Source organism: Nestor notabilis, unplaced genomic scaffold (genome assembly GCF_000696875.1).
Source record: "Nestor notabilis isolate BGI_N333 unplaced genomic scaffold, ASM69687v1 scaffold20821, whole genome shotgun sequence".
NCBI classification, from domain to species: Eukaryota; Metazoa; Chordata; class Aves; order Psittaciformes; family Psittacidae; genus Nestor; species Nestor notabilis.
This window is the reverse complement of record NW_009915620.1, coordinates 18,044-25,522: the sequence shown is the minus strand read 5'-3', so window position 1 is coordinate 25,522 and position 7,479 is coordinate 18,044. Positions and strand designations below refer to the sequence as shown.

The window sequence follows — 7,479 nt, the reverse complement described above, 5'->3', positions numbered from 1 at the left end:
GGTCTCTTTTAAATATTAACTTGTAAATTAACTTTGGGGGTTTATCTGCAGTTCTAGCAGGAGGTTTCTTCCACGTAGCTGGGAAGTACTAATCATAGTCTGATAGCGCATGTCAAATTTAAGACTGGAAGAGATGATAACCTGTTTGTGTACGATGGTGTGGTTCACTCTTCAAAGCTGGTGACTGACATATAGGTGGCAGCATATGTGAACAAAAGCCTAGGACTGTTGGTCTGCATGAGAAACTCTACAGTTCTGCTCTGGCCTTCCACCCTCAGACTGCATAGAACTTGTCCTTAATCAGCACGTCTCAGCCTAACTTAGCAATGCATTCTTCTTCTCTGGTGATGTATATTCAAGTGTGTTCCAAGCCCTAATTCCAGAGGTCTCCCGCAAAGACAAGAAAGCTTCCACCAAAGGTTTGGCCAGCTTTATATGTAAGATCCTTTCCTGTGCTTCGACCAGGTTCCAAAAATCACTGGTAAGTGCCAAGCAAATCTGGTTTTGGGAAGTACCCAGTGGGATCGCACACGATCCAAAGTAAGCACAGAGGCCCTGTGCAGGAGGGCTATTTGCTGCCTTCCCTGCAATTGCAATGTGTGACTTGTGCTATGCGAAGAGGTCAAGGCCAACAGGGAGAAAAGATTTGGGAGGCAGGACGAAGAGCAGCATGCTTCTGAAAGGCAGCTGCATGTGCTCTTTTCCTGGAGAGATCATAGAATCACAGGGACCTTACAGCTCCTCCAGCTCCAACCCCTGCCACAGGCAGGGACACCTTCCACTAGAGCAGGTTGCTCCAAGCCCCTGTGTCCAACCTGGCCTTGAACACTGCCAGGGATGGGGCAGCCACAGCTTCTCTGGGCACCTTGTGCCAGCGCCTCAGCACCCTGCGACCCAAAATGTTGCCTTTCACCCTGAGATGTCACCTTCAGTCTATTCTCAGTTTCCACGAAAGTCAAAGTGTTTCCAATCTTCACCTTCACCAGCACTTATTCTTACTCCTTCTTTCTTTCTTTTTCAGCATCATCTGCCTCGCTAATATCAAATGAACCTCGGAATAGCCAGATGTGATGATGCTTTCTCAGGGCTCGTTTGGAAACAGGAGCACCCGCGAGGCCTGCTTCCCAGATTGAGATCTAGAACCAAGATCTCCTTCCCTCTAGGCAGTTTCCCACTCAACTATTTGTTTCACTACAGCAGTGCTCAAGGGACTGCTTCTCCGAGAAGTTCCCATCAGAGCACTACTGCCTAGAGGTGTTGGTCTTTGCGTACTGCTCTGTACCTGCACCTGAGTCTGGAGTCATGAAGCTGTGTGGACACACATCAGGTGGTTCTGAACCAGCTGCCTTGGATGCTGATAGCAACAAGGCTACAGAACATGCTCTGGTCAGCAAAATCCAGCCAAGCCCTGAGTAAAAACGTGTGTGACTACCTGTCTGAGCACCACACAGTTACCCATATATGTCCTGATACTAGTTTATGAGCTGCACTCGAAGCCCTAAGGCTGACGTACAGACATAACCTTGTAGAATAGCTTATGAAAAGCAGCTCTGTTGTATTTGCCCTTCATAGTTTTTCCATTTTCTTTTCCAAAGACTGCTCTACTACAAGAAAATAGAAGGAAAAGGAACCGCTTCTACCAATGGGAGTCCAGCTGCCCACCTTTGACAACTCAAAGTACTGAATGAGAACAGGGAAAACTGGTAAGATCATATTCTCCTCTGACCATCTCTTTTTACAATCCTGGTGTTACTAATGTTTACTAAACGAAGGTACATGGGAAAAGGTCTATGTGCATGGAGGAGAAGGCATTCACATTGCTGATGTGAAATGTGCTGTTGCTTGACTGTTTCCATCGTTGGGAAAGCAGAGCTGGCTCAGACCTCGACCCAGATAGACTGGGAGGAGGGTAAGGTGTTCAAGAGGAGCCGACAAGATAAGATGTCGAAGCAGGTATGAAAGGACACTTGATCTGAGCAGGAGCTGGCGCTGCCAGGCACGCTGCTGCAATGAGGAGCAGGGAGGAGACACATTTACCAGTAAATGCCATCCTCTGAAGCTGGTGGACAGATGGTTGCCAAACACAGGGCTCCTCCTGTAGTGGAAAAGCTTTGGCAATAACATGCTCCAGCTCAGACGTGAGAGGGAGAGCACGAAATGAAGAGCCGAGCTGGCAGTGATAAATGAGTCCTGAACGATCTGTGGCTGTCTAATGTGGAACATATGCACCACAGCCTGTTCATGAGGGAAGACCAGGATGCTGACACGTCAGGAGCCGAAGATTGGCTCCTGTTCTGGGGGAAGAGGAGGCAAGCACTCAACAGCAGTGAGGAAACGGTGCCATGAGGAGACGACGTCAAAACCTGGGATTAAGGTCTTCAAGCACTCCTGCGCCTTCAAATAGAGACAGAATCTATACAACACCCTGGTGGAACGTCTGTTCTCTTGTCAAGGAGCAGACGTCAGAAGAAAGGATGTCTGAGAAACCTTTGGCCTTCTTAGGATGAAGAGAAAACAGGGAGTGAGCTGGCAGGAGGAGTGCCAAGCCAGATGGACAGTAGGAGAGGATGGGAATGCCTCCCTTTGGCCAGTCTTTGACCCATGCTTTGCAGTGTTGTAGTGCTGCAGATCAACTTTCCATGTGTTCACATGCCTGTTCTGGAGAGTTATACTGAGACAGCACGATGAGTGCTGCTTTTATAGCCCCTACACTTACCATGCATGTTAAAGAAGACAAGAGCCAATTTATTTCTAACATCACTTCTCTCAGTGCCTCTGATGTTTCTGCTTCTGAACCAAAAGGAGGTATTCTACAGTGTAAGCCACTAATAAATAGCTTTTCCTTGGGGGGAAGAAGCATTTTCCCATCTTTAAGAAATGTCTTTGGCCATATGAAATTCAAATTTGTTAACTTGCCCCACAAACAGCAACTCATTTAGAAACAAATTACAAATATTAAATGGAGACAGTGAACTTGATAATGCAATGCTGCCACATCAGTTGTAGAATAATGCATCTTAATGAAGGCTTCCCATGTGAATAGACCATTATATTTACAAGCTTTTCACAGTTAATGACCCAGAACTGGATAACGAAACTCACATTTTAGTGTGGTCTTCTGTCAGCAGAAGTATACATATTAATAATTGATGTTGCTGTAGAAATGGGACATAATATGAAGATTCCTGAGTTTGGGGAAAAATAGGACTACATGGTCCATTAACTTAAAATGCTTATCTAATGTTTGATAGGCTTTGTCTTTAAAATCCTCCTCTAAATTGATAAGGCAAAATGGACATTTGTCTAAAGCAGAATTTCATTCCAACTCATCAGTCACAAGTACGCTGAAGAGAGCGCTGGAAGAGCCTCCGCTCCTTCCTCCTCCTCCTCCTCTCCTCCCCACAGAGAAGTTAGTTCTCCAGAAAGCAGGAGGCCCACCAGCAGAAGGATGGAAGAGGCGCCCTCCAACTCCCAGGTAAGCTGATGCGATCAAAGTCTCTGTGGGTTTTCCCTTTTGACTTAGGAACTCAGTTGCACAGATGACTCTCCCGGCCTGTCTTTCTGCTTAGTCAGCTCAGCAGCTCCTTCCAACACAGACTGCTTTATTGTTCATTATAAAGCACTTAGAGGTGTGCAGCCTGGCTAAACATGCTTAAGGCTACAGTTCTACATATAGGAGGTCCCATGCTGTGGAACTAACTGCTCTTCAATTGTTCCATTACGACTGCACTTACAAGGAAAGATAGTCTTCATTTCAGTGAAATAAATACATTTCATTTCACTTCATGTTTTAAGGCTAACTTTCACATTATGTCTGAAAGGTAGATTTACTGCAGCTTTTATTACTGGGTGCTTAATTTAGGACAGTGTCTTTTCTTAGCCCTGAAACAGCGCAGCTGAAACACACGCTGCATGGTTTTATGGGGCTTCTTCAGTGAATGTTCTGCTACAGAGAGGATTGTCCATAGTCTTTTGAAAGATATCCTAGTTGTGTAGCATTTTGCTACAGATTTTCAGCACTATAGTACAGTTTGCTTGTCTGGAGGACTTCATTTCCTAAGCAAAGTAAGTAGTTTTAAAGTAACGGGTTTTAATGGTCACTTTTCACTGCTAGTGAACATGGGCAAGTAACTCCTTACTAGCCAACTAAAAGAACCTGCCACCTGAGCAACTGGGGTCCTGTTACTTATCACTGTTATTCTACTGACTTCTAAGCTGTGATGCAAATTATCTTTGGAAGTTTGTTTCTTGTTTCCTCATGTATTTTGTCTGGCTGTGGGAAGGAATGTGTTTTACAGAGGTCTCTTGTCTCCTGAAGATTGTATTCATCTAAGTGCCATGGTACACAAATGGTGATAGCCACATCAATTATATGGCTGAATTCCTAAATTAGGCACAAAAAAGGCACAACGAAGCAAAATATATTGCATTCATTAAAGCTTCCCTACTATATGATTCACTTCAATAGGCTTTGCCAATTAAAGTGTCATATGCATTCAAACAAAGCATTTGTAGGAGAGGCCTTATTAGAAAAAATATTGCAAATGGTTGTTTTGTATAATATATATTTATAAAAGTACTGACATGCCACACTTTTCATTGAGATAAAGAAAAGTTGAAGTGGAGAAAACATACCCACGGCTGCATAAGTTTATACAATGTTGGTTATGTTTATTTCTGATATTATACCTGGCCGTGCTGTTAAACTTCTACTAACAAAAGCAAGTATGTTTTGGACCCTGCCAGGCAGTGATTTCATCCTCAGTGCGACTCCAGCCAATGAAAGCCAAATTATTTAGCAGCCTTCTTGCTTCCCAGTGTCCTCTTAGTTCCAAAATAAGCAGGTTTAAAATGTCTATTGAAAACAGGACAGATTAGTTATCACTGTGTATATACATACGTATGCCCAGTGAAATAACATGTAACTTTGTGCTGACATCTAAAACGTCATCCAGGTTGCAAGTAAAACAAGAGTCAGTTTAATCTTATGTTTGATAAAACCAGGCCTGGTGGGCACCACGACTGTACCTCTGCCCGTTTTCCAGAGCTGAAGAAATCCTTTCAGTGTCGCTCACTTGTGGAGTCAGCAGCGTGTTAAATCCCATACAGGATCTATGTGGCTGCAGCCTGTGATGTTTACACAGAAGGCTATTCTGGGAAATGCTGATTTTTTTTTCCCCTGACTGGATGAAATGAATTATATTTATCAGGAATTCAAAGAACAAGGAATGTTTGGTAGAATGTTTTCTCAGATATAAATAAAAGCATTATCCAAGACAACATGCCTAAATTAGGGTATGTTTAAAAGAGGTAAGGAGGAGAGAACAGGGTTTTTTTAAGATCACATAGATCCTTTCATGTGAAAAAGATATTGAATGAATGGTGGAAATTACTCGCATGAGAAAATCATAGACAGCACGTATTGTGCCACCAGCTCTTTAGTAAGGTCTGAAATCGTGGAGTAGAGCAGTGTGAGAGGCATATGTCTATAAATCAATAGATGCATCTGTGGGACGAGAAGGCCCTTAGGTGTGTGTGTGTGTCCAAAGCATGCAAGGCTCATTCCTATGAACTGTGTAAGCATGTAGAGCACTTGGCTTCAACAGGATTGATTACCTGTGCTCATTAAGAGAGACCACGGGCAAGGGGACGTCCAGGCCTTTGGACTACTCCTGTCTCAAAGTTTTAACAGGAGGTTAAGCCCCTAAATAGGGATGGATTTTGTCTGGTCACCTTGTATTCCTTGTTCCTGGGCTCCTCCTTCCCTTCCGTAGATCAGTCCGACTGAAAAGTGTTTATCCTAACATTTTATGTTACAAACAGCTATTCCTCTTTCCAGCAGGCTGTGTTCTGAGATTGTAAGTGTAACTTCCTGCAGGGGCTATCCTGTTAGTAGAGTGTCAGGGTGAGTGTTGAGTGTAGATCCACTATTAGGCTTGGGCTGGTTTGCACCCTGCTGAGACGACGCAGTTGCCAAAATCCAGTTCACACATCCAGTTACACCAAGCTGATAGCCAGTTTGCACTGCAGCGACATGAAACAATCACAGCAACCTCCAGCTGGAGTGTTTAGTGATGGAGAATTTATAAATGCCAGAAACAGGTAAATGAAAGTATGCCCCAGTTTAAAAACTGCACAAATAGAATGTTACAACTGACCTGTCAGGCTAAAATAGAGCGAGGAAATACGAGGGGTTTGAACAGCACAAGCATGTTTTCAAGGCAATTTAATGTGTTTTCTTGCACCATCAGTGCGGTCAGTGTGGCTTAAACACAGCCCTGTGCCTGGAACTGTGGTTATGGTGGTCATGCTGGAGCTGCTAGTAAACAGCATCGTGGCAGCAATGTGAGGAAGATCAGGAAACAGTTATCAAGATGTATGTGCTCTTAGCGGGGCTTGCTTCTCTTTACAAATTAAACCAGTATTGCACATTGTGATTTATTGGAGATTTAGAAAAACATGTGCTGAGGGAATCATGCTGTTTCTGCAATTAGGCTTTAATAAATAATAATAATAATGAAGCTTTACTTCTGAGCCAAGAAAAACCTCTGGAATATGGGCTTCTACTCTGTCATCAAGCAAAGGATGAAAGAGAATCAAATTCCAGAAAAGATACATAATCTTTTCTGAAGCAAGTAGACAATAAAGAAAATAATACTGAATTAAGTAAAAGACTGGGCAATTCTTGGTCTTTGCATGGATTTCCATGTTTTTAGGCCAACACAATTGAAGTTTTCCCAAAAGCATTATTTGGAAGTTCAGATGGACTCGCTCTTTTTGCAAAGCAGTCTTCATATGAAAGTAACACAGACATTTTTAAACCAGCTATAATTATAAAAGAAATGATACTTATTGCAGTAAAAGTCAAGTCTCCTTTGGGATGGGCTTGGAATAATGGATGGCTGGGTCTTCTCATTTATCTAAGTCGTGCAGCATTAGAAAAGCAAATCCAACATATTTACACATGAAGATCTGTGGTCATTTTTTAGAGGCCTGACGTGATCATACATCAAAGGGACTTGACCTTTGGAGCTCGCTGCCTATCTATCAGTGTGAACCAGTGTCTGCCTGCCACCCGCTTCCTTTGGAGACCGCGGAAGGGAATGCAGCACGGGAAGTAAAAGGGAAACCCAAATGGGGGGATACAAAAACACTGGCAAGAGGAACAGATTTCTTTTTATTTGGAAGTATCTTTTCTTTTTTTTCCCTATATTCTTTGATTATCCACTTGATAAAGAGGAATGAGTCAGAGTGCAGAGCTGCAAACATCAATTCTCTTGCTCCTGAATGGAGGTCAGGAAATTAATACATTATCTGTGTTTTGTTTTAATTCCCTTCATCCCCATGAGCATACAGATTTCCTCCTCATAAACTAGGCTATTCGCATCCTAGTCACCAGTTACTCCTACTATCAGCCACCATGAAAAGAGTGCTTGGCTGTGAACCCTCCAATAAGTGATATCAGACTTAAGATTCCCT

The 7,479-nt window shown here is 43.1% G+C and overlaps 1 protein-coding gene across 1 annotated transcript in view; it reads right to left on the bottom strand.

Moving 5' to 3' along the window:
- The window catches only part of IQCA1 (IQ motif containing with AAA domain 1), an 87,376-nt gene that overhangs the window by 71,449 nt on the left and 8,448 nt on the right, over nucleotides 1–7,479 (bottom strand). The gene's annotated exons all lie outside the window — the stretch shown is intronic.